The following is a 17966-nucleotide window of genomic DNA, read 5'->3' as shown; positions in this document are numbered from 1 at the left end:
AATATCTCTTACGTTAAAAATGTGTTTAGTTTTTATTAGATTTTAGACTTTTCGACGAGTAGAATCCCTAAAATAATTTTGTAAACCCTCTAATGCTAAAAACGCGACATACTTTACCGCTAATCTACCATTCGCGAATTCAGAGGCGCTGCGTATACGCGCGCTACCGCGGAAACGGCCCACCCCCAACTTAACGAGAGACGAGAGTAACGCGCCCGCCGCTCTAGTAACGAGAGTCACGTGGTCCCCCTCCTCTCTCTCTCTTTCTGGCAAAAAAAAAATAGCTAGCCCGTCGAGGGAAGAGTGAGATACTGTTGGTGAAAATCGCAGATAGGTACTAAGCCTCAATAGCTCAGTCTGTAAGGCGTTGTACTCTGGTGCCTGTGTGGATACAGACATGGCGGGTTCAAATCCCGGTCGTGCCAAAAAATTAATTCTTCAATAGTGAAATATTTACGGGACTTCGTATAGATGTCGCTGAAGTTCGTATTTCTAGCGGGAAGTTTGAAATGAAAGTAACTTTATTTATGATGGATTCTCCCAGGTCACATGAAAAATTGGGGGCAGAAAGGGGGGGAAGAAGGCGCCCAGCCGTAAGGGGTAATTGCAATGCTTCCGCAGTCTATAGACAGCGAAAGCAAAAACCGAGCCTGGTCCTATAATACGGTGGTTGACTACCGGCCACGACTGGAGAAAAATCGCAAATAACTAAAACTTTTTAATCGGTGTTTGTTTTCACGTCGGTTTTCGAAGAAGAACAAAAAAGGCGAGGGGTTATGAGGAGGCGATAAGGACGGCGGCTGACTGAACATAACCAAAAGGGCTCTGCCCAGCCAATCGTCGTCTGCAACGGCTTCTGACTAAACCGTTGCAAGGTCTTTGAACTTTTCTGCACTTCCAAAATAGATGTCTTGAAATACGGTTAGCAGAGTTCCGATTATTTTTGGGGCCATCGGTCGGCCAGTCTGGAAAAAGTCAGTGGCTATTTTCAGAGGCCGAAACAACTCCAAGAGTTCTTTGGCTTCTTCCACGTCATCTTCTATCGGAGGTTCGATGTCAATTTTGCCTGCATTTTTCGAGTCCTTTTTGGACTTGTTAATGACATACACCAGTTCATCCAGTATGTTGTCCTGTTTAATGAGAAACACAATAGAGAAAGTCATTGCATGCTTTAGTCCATAATACTATTCACTGATACAAAATTAATGTAATCATATTATTAAATATTTAATTCAAAATGATACTCGCTTTGAAGAAATGTGTACTAAATTGAAATATTCGGGATCTAAGCGTTCTAAATATTTTAATTGAATCAATTTATTTGAAAGAAACTTTTCATGGTCATAGTTCAATTTTTAGTCAATATAACTAAACTACCTACAGGTTACAGGAGGAAAAATTTTACTTATCCCAAAAACTGAACATTCTAAATATTGAAAATGGGGGTAAATATTTTCAACAAGATTTATTAAATCCATTACCATTGGCCGGGGCGCTTCGTCTGCTTAGCAAAAGAAGTCGATACTTTAAATATTTGAGTTAATGTCTGAATACTGGTTACCTATGAATTTTCTCAGTGGTCCCGTGGACCACTGACCCCCCTCCGATTTAATTTAAACTGAACCAGGCAATTTTGAAACTGGTAATTTGCCTTGTGCCACCGCCTTATTTCGCACGCTGACATGCACCCGTGCAGCCAAAGCGTGATCGAGTGGGCTGTGTTTGATTTTTTGTTCGCGCTGCTGTCTTTTAAAGCTTCAATTTAAGTTTTCAAATTTTAGGCATATATCTTTTAGGATGAAGAAAGGTAAATTACTTTACTCTCGTAACTTTAATGCTGATATTAGAGTTGTATTTTGAAGATATGTATAGCAATGTCCAATTATGAATTAACTCTAAAATTTTAAAAGCGATTGGCAAGGCTTACTTTTCGCTGCTACAAAGGCCTTTGGCCATATACGTTAAGACCTGCGTTAATGGTTAAATACGCCCTAGTTATGGTTTTCTCTGAGGGATTACTTGTCCACATGTTTAAAGTGTAAACAGACGACAATCGAGTTCTACTGTTGCTGTGTGTTCGGGGCTTTTCATCCCTATCATTCCGATTTCGATTTTTATTTTTGCATACGCCAGATGGCGTTTGCAAAACTTTTAGTCTCTATGCGGGACAATTGACGAGGGGCAAGCCACCCTGTATTAAAGTCTTCCTGGGGGTGTACACTGGGAAATGTATTACGCGGTATAACGCGGAAATACACTAGAAATTACTTTTTTACAATTTTTATTTCAATATTATAACGGATTGTAGGCATATCGCCCGAATTTACGGCATTAAAACCATCAAAGAGGTAATACCGGGAGAAAACGCTAGTGCCTGATCCCTCGACGCGTTGTTCGCTTTCCCCGCAGCCTGCAGGGACGCCATATTGGGCTGCTTCTCTAGAATATTGGCAGGAAATAGGGTTGTCTGTTTGCTTAAATAAAAAGGTTTCATTTTGTTTTGGGTTTTAAAAAGGGCTTCAGTGTGTAATATGCATTGAAATTTCTATAAGAAAAACTAATTCCAAATTTTTGATTTGTTTGGGCTTCTTTTCGAAATACCGATTGGCTTTTTTTGGCTTGTTTCTAATACGTAAGGAACGGTGGGAAACTGGGAACCTCCACCTCGTGTTTTCAGTTTGGTTTAGTAAGCAAAGGCCTAGAGCCGATTTAAATTGAATGATCGTGGAACAAGGTGGAAATGGATTCGTGCCGTGTAGGTGCCCCGCTCTCACGGCGACTCGATATTATGTGCGGTGGGACCCTAGAGCCGTTCGTGGATTCGTGCCGGGATTCCCGGGAAGTATTGTGATGTGATTATATAATTTTGTGATCTAATTGAAACCCTTTCTGTTCGTTTTTTGGGCTTGTTTCCAATACGTAGGGAACGGTATTTTCAGTTTGGTTTAGTAAGCAAAGGCTTAGAGCCAATTGAAATTGAATGATCGTGGATTCGTACCGTGTGGGGCCCCGCTCTCACGGTAACTCGATCGAGGATTCGTACCGGGATTCCCGGGGAGTATTGTGATGTGATTATATAGTTTTTGTGATGTAATTGAGACTATTTTTGTTCATATTATATTCCTTTATTAACACCTCCTTAGAAGATTGCGTCAAGTGTTGTTTAATTACTACTTTAAGAGGAATTTTAGTTTGACCATTGACGACGATAGTCAAGCAAAGCTGTATGGTATGAAGCCTTTGCCCCACGTTGACTGATCCGCTTCGTCACATTATCTTACATTATCACATATAATGATAATTTTAACCACGGATATCCTGTTGAGATTGTTTTAAAGTTGCTAACTCTCGATTTTGAAGTTATATACTGTCTATTGACACTTGAAGTTCCGATTTAATGTTATAAACAGATAAGCATCGTTAGCCGATATCGTAAATTAACCGATGTCAATATCAAAGCTTTGCTGAAACACGGATACTAATTTTTTTAACTCATTAATCTGAGATAAAAATATAATCTTTCATATTTAAAAAATATTCAGGTAGTATTTATAAAATATTAATTAAAAGACGCAATAATTGTCTAGATTAGTAAAATCCATTATCGGTAATTGTACTCATAAGTAATGTAAAAGTGACAGTTTCGATTCGCGGGGTGCACAGCACCCATAGGAATAACATGGGGTTATCACCTCGACGGCTTTTTCAGGAGCATTTTATGCCGCGAAGCGAGGGACTAAGCGCGGGTGAGGGTATTTCGCCTCCCGTCGAATTTCGATAGGTGGGGTGAACGGGGTGTACAAATCCCCTAGAAATAATGGTATTTTTACGACGATACCCCCGAAACCCCAAACCGTGAATTTATATATGGAAAATAAAAAATTTCAACGCCGTGATAATTCTTCGCAAATACCGATGGCATTTTATCAGCCAACAACATAAAATCACCCCCCAATTCGAACTAAGAACCCAAGAGAGCGAAAATTTCCCCGGGAATTTGGTGTATCCATAAGCGGGAGCGTGAAAAGTTTAGTTCTCGAGTTTATAAATCGATTGTTTATCTATTGAAATGGAACTAATGCAGTAAAGGGTGGAAGAATGGTTTGCGGATATTGCGATGGGGTTCTGTAAAATTGCAGACTTATGCGAAAAATCTTATTGACCCCTTTGAATGTAAAGTAAACAACCGGGGGTATAAAAAGACATGCCATTGAAATTTGAATTCATTCTCTGGACTTGTAAAGAATTAAAAATGTACGTATACGCTATGTATTTAATAAAAGTTTGACGTTTGTATTGTTTTAACTCGGAATTTCTATGCAGGCACACCGCCAAGATATTTCCAATTTCTACACTTAAAGGAATTAACGTGACTCCGGACTGTAAAATTCAGTTGGGCTATCTGAATGGAGGTCCCTTAATTACTTTGACCGATCGTGAATTCGGTGAACTCTACCAGGAGCGTGGGGAAATTTCAAAGTTCTTCGACGGCGAAACAATCTTTCCATCTGCCTTGTTTTTCGAGGGATCACAAACGAAACGAGTTGACTTGTCCGAATTTCAAGATACCAGAATCATTAACATCCGAGAAATGCGATTGGGTAGCGGTGTGAACTACGGTAAACACTATCCTACGAAGGTCGGTTTTGCCATCTCAAATCCTCTCTGGCTTGCTTTATTGGATAAATACGACGAGGTTACCGCGTTCTTGGGTGAGGCCAAGCGAGTCTACGAGAAAATACAGAAATTCATACTGATGCAGTTAACGGAAGCAATCTCAAAGGCGTGCTATGGGTGTGAAACCGACAATCCTTCCCAAATAAAACACGACTGTATAATGTACGACTGGAATACCCGCGTAGAAATGAACTTTACATCCGCCGTTGGTAAATTAGGGTATTCGGGGGTTACACCCACCATTGACTCAGACACATTTCTCGATGAGCGATTCTGTAAATATATGTTTTCTCATATTGTCTGTATTTCGAAGAAATTACTATTAAAATCTGAAGACGTCACACCCTAATAAATCATGATTGGTCAAATCGTATGTAATGTCAAAGAATATTTGTAATAAAAAACAACTTGATTCTTAAAAGTGATTCATTCCTTAAAATGGACTTCAGCTTACAACATCCATTTAATGGTCTCATAGCCGGGGCGACACAATCGGGAAAATCATACTTTGTAGCTAACCTTATAAAGTATAAAGATATATGTATATCACCCTCTCCAGATAGGATAATATGGTGTTACACTGAATATCAACCGAAATTATTTAATTCGGTATTAGATCACACGCCTTCCATAGAATTTCACGAGGGTATATTAAATGTGAATATATTAGACCCCAATATCAAGAATTTTGTTATACTTGACGATTTACTTTGTGAAATATCTAATAACAAGGATGTAACTAATTTGTTCATACGGGGATCGCACCATAAAAACACCTCTGTTTTTATTTTGATGCAAAATTTATATTACCCCGGGAAGGAAATTAGAACATTAAATTTAAACGCCCACTACTTGATAATATTCAAATCTCCTCGAGATAAATCGGCTATATTTCATTTAGCCAAACAGATTTGTCCCACTAATAGTAAATACGTCATCGACGCGTTCCATCAGGCAATTGCTAGAGATTTTGGTATTTATTGGTTGATTTAAAGCCAACGACGTCAGATGATCACAGACTACGGACGGGACTCATACCGGGCGAAGAAGCCGCAGTCTATATCCCAAAATGAAAAGGGTGCATACGCATCATTATTTTTTAAAGTATCTGACTACTTGTAATGCGTGTCAGAGAAAATACGCTATCAAACACGCTAGTAATGACTCTATCAAGGCTATAGTGGAATGTTGTATAAATGTCCTACGCGGTAACGTGAAGTTATCAGATGACCAGAAGAAACGATTGAAGAAGCACTGTCTAATGTTACGGAAGTTATCTAAACAAAGCACTGTAGCAAAACGAAAAAAGATCCTTATTCAAAAAGGGGGCTTTTTACCTCTTTTGTTAGCCCCCCTCTTATCACTTGTTAGCAGTGCTGCTGGTGCGGCTATAAGCAGAGCAATTAAAAATGGCTAGAAAGATGATTTTGGTACCTGAAGAAGTTTACCGTCGATTAAACTCGCAACCAAAAGTTGAAATTGGTGAATATTTGGATACGAAGACTGTATTGGATGATAGCAAATTAAACCAGACGCAAAAAGTTAACATGTACAACCATATATTAACAAGTGCTATTAACAAAAGAAAAAAGAAGAAGAAACCCGTTAAACAACCGAAGAAGAAAGATTGGTATTCAGAAATAGCCCTGACAATCCCAGATACACACCTCAAGCCGGCCGTCGCTTTATATAAGTGGATTAATAGTAACACTAACATTTATTGGTATGCCAATGGTGAACTCATGTATAAAGGTCAACCAATCATCGGGTCAAATATTATGGATATTTTACACCAAACTGTTAAAGCATATAAAAGCAAATCGAGATACAGTGTCACTGGATTAGACAAATTTTGCGATCTGCTTATAAAAGAAAATATACCCAAAACTCTTGTTAAAAATAAGTTCCCATTTGAATACTCTACCAGTGCTGTACCTCTGGATGTATCAAGTACCTCCCTAGATGTACCAAACATCGATTACACACCCCCAACCCCGGAATCTATGTATGGTAATGGGTTTCGTAATTGGATAAAGTTAAAATAAAGAATAACAAGACGGCCCAAGGGCTCGTAATAGTAGCCATATCGTACGAGTGAATAGCCCCTCTATACCCTACCCTAATGAGTGGATAACCCCTCTATACCTTACCCTAATGAGTGAATAGCGCTATCTTTTTCAATGCTTAAATGATTTACCGTGCATAAAATCAGAGTGAATAGCCCCTCGATTCCCTACTCTCTAAACAGTGATTAAATTATAACCGTATAAATTTACTTATGGTTTAATTCTAATATTCCGGCGAATCGAAGAACAGATAGTTTTTAGTGATAATCCCCTCGATGAGCTTACAACATAGACTTATGCCGAATTTGCCGATGCACACTTACCGCATCTTATAAATTTCTAACAAGGACTTATGCCCAGAAACTTTTGAAAGAGAAAGTTTAGTTATAGTGATTACGCATTTTAGTGATTATCCCCTCGAATTACCTTTAGTAATGCTAAATGATCAAACGCATAACGCTCATTTAGCACTATGTTAGCTCTATCTAAACCCACATTTGAATTAACCGCCAAAACGTTCCAGTCAAACATAACATAGATGACGATAGCTACCGAACGAGAACGAAACACATGAGGAGCACGGTAGGAAACGGGGAAAATCGTTATCTATTTAATTAGCACATACATAAAAAGAAAATAAATATAAAAACCCCAAACATACAAATTCATAAGTATCCGACCCCACAGATAAAAATTCAAAAGTATCCGACCCCACAGATTAAGAGGTACCTCACCCCACATCACCCCGACATTTTAGAGATAAAAATAAATAATAAAAAACTAGAGGTTTCTATCAAGTCTCTATGGTTTAGTGGTTAGAATGTTTGTCTACTGCGCCAGCGTCCCGGGTTCGATTCCCGGGTCTAACCTAAAAAAATTTTAATTGAAATTAAATCTCTAACCGAGCCCAGTAACCCCCATGGGTGGGTTGTGGTAAAATAAAGTTCCTTTTAAGCTAAAATCTGACGATAACGAAAGCGAAAACTCCGGCCACAAGTACTACTACTACTACTACTACTATTACTACTACGGCTCGGGTCAAACTAAGAGCCTATCGTATACTACGATATGGCTAAAAACCAACACCCAGTTTCATTTCTCTCACAAATTACTTTAGAGTTATCATGGAAGATTGTAACGACCCTTCCCCCACAGGGTTTCTAGCCTCCCCATCCATTTCATACTTAAGTAATCCCAAAGTTATTACAGCGCTTTTGATATTATTTCTTATTATAATTATCGAACTATCTGATTTCGCTTACTGGTATACTCAAAAAACCTTAAACTGCACGACTAATGGATAAACTAGAAGAAATATACTTCAATGAAAAAAAGTTTTAAAACTCCATATAAGGAGATATTTTTTGGAGAAAGCGAAAGGCTGGGTGTACCTAGCGCTTGACTGAGAGAGTCTCGCATTCCTGGCCACCGAGGAGCCAGAGTCCTCTCTCCTAAAGCGGTAAACCCCACGAAAACCGGTGACTCACTTTAAAGTGTACAGCGTATTCAGAATAAATAAATTTCAAATATAAAGAATGAAAACGTTTACAAAATATAGATACATTGAAAACAAAATACAAGCAAATTAGATTTAAACAAATTTAGAGATTATTAAAACATAGATTTAGTGAAAATATCTTTCTACATTAGCTGATCCTGAAGCTTCCACTTTTGCCATGAAAATGCTCTTTTAAGCTCATTTGAATTGTTGAGCAGTTGGATTGTTATTCCATCCACTTTTCCCACGTAGGGTGCAAAAAAAAGCTCCAAATGGTCTTGCGAAAGTTTGTATGTGGCAAATGGAAAGGTTTAGTATTTAATTTTCAAGATATAGTTAGTGCATTTCACGTTAATGGTGCTCCAGGCTTGACGTATGTTTCAGCCAGAAATAAAACACTAGTAATGGCAACAGCTAATCCAAGAGGGCCAGTTTTTCTGTTTGATTCGCAGATCAAATTTCCGTCGTCGTCAGTTAGGTTCATCATCAGATTTTTGGCTTTTAAAAGACTTGCACGTTTGATGTTGTAGTTGTTGTTATTGATTGGTGCTTTAAATCCTTTAGCATATGGGTTTTTTGAATTAAGAAGGTCAAAAGCCCTGGAAAACAATTCAATTTTATCTTTGTTGGGTCTATTAAATCATTATTTATTACATATCAGTTGTATAGATAAAGTTGACAGTTACATCGCAGTTTTGAAACTCTTATTTTCATTGATTGTAAAAGCTTCAGTGCTGTTGCTACTGAAGTGCTTAGAGTTTGCACTGCGAACTTCACCTTCATTTTCTAGGTATGAAACCTTACGTGGAATCGACTGAGCTTATTGGTGAGGTTCAGACCTTCTTCTTGCACAAGCTCCAGTAGCACAATCAACGACCAAAATAAATCCTAAAAGTTATATATTTCATTTTTAGATGTGTTTCATCATAATTTTGATCATATATACTACGCCATTTTGACGATCAATAAGCATATTGAAATGTTCCCACGAGTTTCGTTGAAGTTTAATCATGTGGCAAACATCCAAGATAAAAGCAACACTTTCATTAGGATCAACTATGTATTATATGTAATCTAGATATTAACTCCTGAGTATCACAAAAAAGGTCTTTGGCTTTTTTACCAGGATTTGGGAAAATTGATTTAATTTCGTTGGCATTCATGACCACTCCAAGCCTTTGCGTCACTCCAATGTTCGATAATAGCCCATCGGAAACGGGTAGTAGCTACAGAGTTTTTATTCTCTTTATGGTGCATCCAGCTACAATTTAGCTTTGGTGTTATTTAACGTTAACACTCATGTTGGCAAACTAAGAATATTTTTGAGGTGAGACGAGACGATAGTGTTTACACTGATGTTTTTACTTCAAAAAAGAGAAATAATTCCATATCTAGGTAAATAAGTTTGTAGTAGTAGACCTCTTGACTCGGAGAGGTAATATTTTAGTTTTCCCAACTTGTTTCAATTAATTTAGATGGAATAAATCGATTAACAATTAAATCAGTTGAATGAAGGATTAAATAAAGAAAAATTGCAATATTGGAACTTCAGGCAATTGATAAATGTCACTCTCATAGTTTGTTTTTTCTGTCTTGGTCCAAACGAAGACCTTTTTTAAGTAGGCTGTGCCTTCCGCTAGCTGGAGTAGTGGCTTAAATGAAGAGCCGCAATATATAATATATAGACTATTAGATCTGGAAGAGTGATTTTGAAACATGTTTAGAACTATTTTTTTGTGTTTTTTACTGTTTTTTCTACTTGTTTATAAAAGTTTAAAACAACAAATCGTGTTTTAAAACAGTAAAAAACACAACTTCAAAAAAGAATTTGCCAACCCCGCTACACAAGTGTGTTCCAGGCGGAAATTTCCGCGATCTCTTATTGCGCGGACTACTGCATCAATAAAGGGTATAACGGACGGACTGTAAGAATTTAACTATGATAGTCAGGCCTCCTTGAAAGCGCTGAACCAGTGTCAGATAACTTCTCAACTGGTGCGCATTTGCCTTGATTTGCTTGCGCGACGCCAGTCGCGCAACAGGATCTAGTTTCACTGAGTGCCGGGGCATAGCGGACATCATGGAAATGACCAAGCCGATACGTTTGCTAATAGGGGGGTGGAGGCCAAGTTCTTGGGACCGGCGCCGGTCGTCCCCATCCCCTACGGGTACGCTAGACGAACCCTGCATGACAGGTTGACTGCCATTCAATATCATCTCTGGCATATTATGGAGGGCCAGAGACAGGCGAAACAGTTTGTCAATGGCCCCTGGAGGTCTCGGGCTAGGGACCTTATTACGCTCAGCAGATGGGATATTAGGCTGGCCACCGGTCATTGACCGGACACTGTCGGTTAAATAGACATCTCCATCTGATGGGCCTTGCACCAACTCGTGGGAAATCGCCCTACTATTTCCACGTTTCCAAGTGCTCGCGCAGTCTTACAAATGTGTGAGGTATGAAAATCGGGCTCTAAAACCAAATTAGAGTTACAACGCGAATCGTTTTTGAAATAATATCTAGAGCTGAGTAACATATCTTCACTTCGAACTGTTGTCCCTGTTCTTACGAAAATTAAAAAACGTTGTAAGACATTCCAAAGGTTTTTGATCCGTCCGCGACCATCTAAAAATCAAAATATAGAAATAATTTGTAAAACAAAACAACCGCCAAAATTAACATACTCCTTGTTTTTGATTTAGTTGGACAAGTCTCGTATTCCCTCTTTGTTTTGTAAATATTTAACGTCCAATGTATCCGAAATGGTATTGGTAGCCAAAAAAAAGGAAAAGCTTAGCCATATGACGTACCATGTTTCCGCGGGCCCATAAAAAATTATGTTAGTTTTTTATATTACTTTCGAAATTAAAAGTTACTTTTACTTTCATGTTGTTCGTCGTTACGCATATATAAATCAAATCTTCGTAAAACAAGATTTGTGTCAGGAAATGCTTTGTACAAACCGGCATTGTGTAAAAAAGGCCTTGACCCCCTTTTCCCACTGCACCGCGTTGACGGAAGAGACAAATTGGTCAGAAGGCAAGTATGGTTCGTTAGGCAAGATTTGCAACGATGGTTCGTTAGGCACGATTTGCAACGATGGTTCGTTAGGCACGATTTGCAACGATGGTTCGTTAGGCACGATTTGCAACGATGGTTCGTTAGGCACGATTTGCAACGATGGTTCGTTAGGCACGATTTGCAACGATGGTTCGTTAGGCACGGTTTGCAAAGATGGTTCGTTAGGCACGGTTTGCAAAGATGGTTCAGTAAGTACGTAAAGCATGGATGCTTTAGTTGTTACGGATGGAACAGAAAGCGCAATTGGCTCTGTAAAAACACAGTCTAAAATAACGTAAATAAATAATTTTTTGTTAATAATTTCATTTAAAAGCACAATAATTTAAAATACTTAGCATTATTCCTTCCTGTTCGTAATTCCCAATGAAAATCATCATCGGATGAACGCTCAAATAGCTCGCTGAGAAGGCTTTTTTGGTTTTCTTCATTGAAACTGGCGTAATGACTTCTTCGTCTGAATCGCCGGTAAAGTACATGATTCGAACTCGATTACGTTGAGTTTCTATTATTACGCGCAACAAAAAGGCCTGGCCATGGGCAATCCCTTATCAGCACCCATTGCAAACATAGTTATGGAGCATATCGAAAACAGCATTCTGAAAAAAAAAATATAATTAAAAAACATGTGAAACTATGGAGAAGGTTTATGGACGACATCTTTAACATTAAAAGTAAATCATTAGAGGTCGGGGAATTATTGGATACAGTAAATAAAATTCAAAAAGACATACAATTCACGTACGAAGGGGAAGAAAATAAATGTTTACCTTTCCTGGATATTTTAGTAAAACAAAATAATGGACAAATAACCTGCTCCATGTATCAGAAACCCACCCATGCCAAAATGTTTCTAAATTACCAATCATCACACAACAATAAAATTAAATTAGGTATTATAAAATCGTTCAAGGGAAGAATTGAAACATTATCGGATGAACCGCAGAAAGACAAAAATACATTTAAAAAACAATTTATAGACAGTGGCTATCCAAAAGATTTAGTTAATCAAATATTTGACGATAATGTAATTCGGAATAATGTAAAAAAAGAAAAACCGGAAAATATCATATCATTACCATATTAATCAAAAATGTCTTGATTAGAATCAAGACCTAAAAAGTATCGATAAGACTGAGGTTATCACTTGTCTGAAGGATCAGATATTAATTTTTCTTTTTAATTGAAACTTAAATGCATGCTTAAGAAAAAACAACGTTCCATTACCGTTTTCCGTTGAAATAAATTATTTTACTGGTAATCAATTTCAAAAATTTACTTATCTCGGCTTTTCGACCACAATTCCATTCCCCGAAAACATTTTATCATTACATTAATTACTTTTGGGAGAGTACGTGTATGGTTTTTGCGTTTTAAAAGGTTCCTAAAGACGTTACATCTCCATTCGTGACCAGCACGCTTCGCAGTGGAACATTTTAATTATTCTAAAACCAATGGCGCCAAATTCAATAGGGACAGTAACATTTTTACTCGCGGTTTTGCAAAATGATGTAATATCAAGTGTACTTTAGTCAACCGTCGTATTGTTCTTTCTCATAGTTCAGGGCATGATCAGTGTTACTGCCCAATTTCTCTCTCTAGTTTCTAACAATGGTTAGAGACTATTTGATAAGGCGCGGCACAACGTTATATTCTAAGTAGCACAAAAGGAAAATGAATCCATTTTTTTATATTTTGGTTTGAAATTAATAAACTCATGATAGTAGTTATAACGAACAGAAAGTCAAGGGAATGGCACCGGTAATGAGCAGCAAAAAGAGAGGAAATTTTGCTTCAAGGTAGCAGAGGGACATGGTAGTGAAAATAGTAATCTAGAATTTTGTTCGTTCAAACCTTAATATATCATGAAATATTCAAGTGAGGAGGCGGCACTACCTAGAAAGATTGATTTTGGCAGATAACAGCGAAAAAAATTATGTTCTACACACACTGGAACTATGGGAGAGTTTCTGGGCCACAGGTCGCACATGATGAAATTTCAACTCCAGTTTACATCTGTTCGTACTAGTAGCAGGTTAAGCTATAGTTTGCTCAGGTCCTGTTAGTCTCGAAAGGGTTATATAGTCCTCGTAACCAGTGGCGTCGCTAGGCCTTTTTGGGGGGGACTATAGCCCCCCCAAATTCCAAACTTAGCCCCCCCCCCCCAAAAATAATCAGTAAACCCTACCAAAAAATTGCTGTTAGCAACCTAAAATTCTGTAGCAATATATAAAAAATTTTCAATATCAAACAGTAAAATTTTGAAGAAAAAAACAGATGGAAACAAGTAAAATGTTTCATGTTCTTTCGAAGGGAGTCCCAATAGTGTGGACTAAAAGCTAACCAAAACTAAAAATAAACCTAAGACGAGTGAAAATCCTTCATAATCGGTTCCGTAGTCTTTATCAATAAAAGGTTGTATATCTTCAAAATACGAATAATTTCATGTTGACACAAATTAATTACGGATAGTTTTAAAGGTCTACACATTTTCCAAAGAACCAATTATGCAATTTTCAGCCGCATTGTAGTTACGATAGGCTCTTAGTTTGACCCGAGCCGTAGTATATGGCCGGGGTTTTCGCTTTCGTTATCGTCAGATTTTAGCTTAAATGGAACCAATAGTGGTAGCTGAGCTCAGTTCGAGATTTTATTTTAATTAATAATTTTTCACACCGCACCCGGGAATTGAACCCGGCTGGCTGGCGCAGCAGTAAGACACGCTACCACTGTGGGGTCGGACATTTCTGATTTTTTGTTTAGGGTCTTTGAATTTTTTTCTTTTTATTCATGTGCTAATTAAATAGATAACGATGTGGCTACTATTAAGTCCCAGCCCTTGGGCCATCTTGTTTATATTAAGTTCTTATAATAACTTTAAAATAGTTTGCCCAGATTTAGCCCCCCCCCCCAAATTTCAAACCCTAGCGACGCTACTGCTTGTAACTTTTAAAAGGTTGTTGTCATGGCTTAACAGACCGCTATTACAGTTTTTTATTGTTTTATAGTTTATTTTGACACGTTATCTCCCAAAAGTAATTAATGTAATGATAAAATGTTTTCGGGGAATGGAATTGTGGTCGAAAAGCCGAGATAAGTAAATTTTTGAAATTGATTACCAGTAAAATAATTTATTTCAACGGAAAACGGTAATGGAACGTTGTTTTTTCTTAAGCATGCATTTAAGTTTCAATTAAAAAGAAAAATTAATATCTGATCCTTCAGACAAGTGATAACCTCAGTCTTATCGATACTTTTTAGGTCTTGATTCTAATCAAGACATTTTTGATTAATATCTGTTCCTTCAGTCTTCATTTTAATTAAGAATGTTAAGAAACTGTTTTACATTTTCAAAATCTGCACTAAGCAGAAACAAATATATATAGGGGACCATAACTTTCGCTCAATCAGACATTTATTTATTATGATACTTCAAAAAAAAACGTAAATCAATAAAAGTTTGTATTCTTATTGTAATTAACATAATACAATTTTTTACAATCATTCATTGAAACGCGAGGCGCCCCCTAAAAATTCCAGAAATAGGACCAAATTGACAATTTTACAAAATTTTTAAAAATGCTGATTATGTCCGTTTATCATTTAGCTCAAAATTGTCATAAGCCCAATATGAAATTCGGATATCCTTAAAACTTCATAAAGACGATCCGAGATTTTCAATTTCACACTTTTTTTGTAGCATAAACTAACGTCTGTTTGATATGAAGCTTAAAACCTTAAACAAAATATAGTCAGGGCTACCCTAAAAGTTCACCAAGATGATCCAAGATTGTTAATACGCCTAAAAAGTGCCATCTTCAAAATATGTAGCCGGGGAAAAGAGAGCGTGATCGAGTGGGCTATGCTAGTGGTTGGAAGTCGTGGGGGTTGGGACAGTGATAAGGAAGTTGAGATGGATTGGAAATAATGATGGGCGACCTGCGGCACCGTATCTCTCCCTATGTACCTCGCGCACGCCCCTACCCTTCGGTAGGCGATTGCTAAGTGCTGCCGCGGAGCGCCATTTTATTTGTATGAGAACTAGCTTCTATTTTGAAGATAGAGGGAGCGCCCTTTGCAATTTAGTCCAGTACGACCCTACCTAACCGCTGAGGATGCTGAGAGGACTATGTTGCCGTAGGTGGGGGTACACAGGCAACGCTATAGTTGTGGGGGTTTCTACTCCATTCCTCTCTCCTTCAAGGTTGGGACTCCAGGCATAGCCAACTCCATCACGCACTCGACAACGCAAAACAACTCGCGCCAGCGTGGGAAATAAGGCGGTGACACAGGGCAAATGACCAGTTTAAAAATTCCCTGGTCCAGTTCAAAAATTAAATCGGAGGGGGGTCAGTGGTCCACGAGACTACTAAGAAAGTTCAAGGGTAATCAGACTCCACACATTAAAATTCTCATATTTTAATTATCCACTTCTTTAGTTTAGCAGACGACGTGCTCTGGTCAATGGTAACGGACCAGTTTATTTATTCCAAGTCAGGAAAGTCACTGGCCTAATGTCCAGTTTAAAAAATGCTTATTTGGTCACGGACCAGAAAACTCACGTAAACGCGACGCGAATGACGAAAACTACGTATTTTCCGACTGCCGAGAGGCGAAATAGCCCGGCCTCCTTTTACGTCCCCCCTTGTATTTTGAAAGTGGGACTGGGACTATGGGGCGCGAATACTTAGGCATCTAATACCTTCTCTCTAGTAAACTAGATATCGCTTCTTGGTAAAACTTTATATAACTAAAACCATGAGTTTATAACATATGTTCCAAAACAAGCTTCATACAACTTTTCGAAAACAAATTTCCCTGAGATTTCCAGGCTTTTCCCCATATACTTCCCTGAGTTTTCCATGTTTTTCCCGTATATGGAGTATCCCATGGAGCAAATGTTAACAAAGGAGGGAAGGGGCAAATAGGACTATTACATAATCAAAGGATATCCCCGTATCTCTAATAAAACCAGAGTTACGAGCTTCCAAAATTTAGTGTAATGTTAATCCTATGGAGGAGGCAAAGTACCTACAAGTACCCGGGGCAAGTACCTACAAGCACGCGGATCAAGTACCTACAATCACCCGGAGCAAGTAGCTACAATCACCTGGAGAAAGAACCTACAAGCACCCGGGGCAAGTACCTACAAGCACCCGGGGTAAGCACCCAGGAGCACCCGGGGCAAGTACCTACAAGCACCCGGGGTAAGCACCCAGGAGCACCCGGGGCAAGTACCTACAAGCACCCGGGGTAAGCACCCAGGAGCAACCGGGGCAAGTACCTGCAAGCACCCAGAGGCACCCGTGGCAAGTAACCACAAGCACCCACAAGTAACCACAAGCACCCACAAGTACCTAAAAGTACCTTCAAGCACCCACAAGTAACCACAAGCACCCACAAGTAACCACAAGCACCCAGAATTACCTACAAGTACCTTCAAGCACCCACAAGTAACCACAAGCACCCACAAGTACCTACAAGTACCTACAAGCACCCACAAGTACCTACAAGTACCTTCAATCACCCACAAGTAACCACAAGCACCCACAAGTAACCACAAGTACCTACAAGTACCCAGAAGCACCTACAAGTATCCACAAGCACCTACAAGTATCCACAAGCACCTACAAGCATCCACAAGCACCTACAAGCACCCACAAGCACCCACAAGCACCCACAAGCACCCACAAGTACCTACAAACACCCACAAGTACCCGGGGCAAGTACCCACAAGTACCTTCAAGCAACCACAAGTACCCGGGGCCAGTACCCACAAGCACCCACAAGTAACCACAAGCACCCACAAGTACCTACAAGTACCCACAAGTACCTACAAGTACCTTCAAGCACCCTCAAGTACCTACAAGTACCTTCAAGCACCCTCAAGTAACCACAAGCACCTACAAGTACCCACAAGTACCTACAAGCACCCACAAGTACCTACAAACACCCACAAGTACCTACAAACACCCACAAGTACCCGGGGAAAGTACCCACAAGTACCTTCAAGCACCCACAAGTACCTACAAACACCCACAAGTACCTACAAACACCCACAAGTACCCGGGGAAAGTACCCACAAGTACCTTCAAGCACCCACAAGTACCTTCAAGCACCCACAAGAACCCACAAGTACCCACAAGAACCCACAAGAACCCACAAGTACCTACAAGTACCCACAAGTACCTACAAGTACCCACAAGTACCTACAAGCACCCACAAGTACCTACAAGCACCCATAAGTACCTACAAGCACCCACAAGTACCTACAAGCACCCACAAGTACCCACAAGCACCCACAAGCACCCAAAAGTACCCACAAGAACCCACAAGTACCCTCAAGAACCCACAAGTACCCTCAAGAACCCACAAGTACCTACAAGCACCCACAAGTACCTACAAGCACCCACAAGTACCTACAAGCACCCACAAGTACCTACAAGCACCCACAAGTACCTACAAGCACCCACAAGTAACCACAAGCACCCACAAGTAACCACAAGTACCTACAAGTACCCAGAAGCACCTACAAGTATCCACAAGCACCTACAAGTATCCACAAGCACCTACAAGCATCCACAAGCACCTACAAGCACCCACAAGCACCTACAAGCACCCACAAGTACCTACAAACACCCACAAG

The sequence above is a fragment of the Phalangium opilio genome, unplaced genomic scaffold (assembly GCF_054372755.1).
Source record: "Phalangium opilio isolate 3A_F unplaced genomic scaffold, DU_Popi_V2 ptg000062l_1, whole genome shotgun sequence".
Classification (NCBI taxonomy): domain Eukaryota; kingdom Metazoa; phylum Arthropoda; class Arachnida; order Opiliones; family Phalangiidae; genus Phalangium; species Phalangium opilio.
This window is presented reverse-complemented; position numbering follows the sequence as displayed.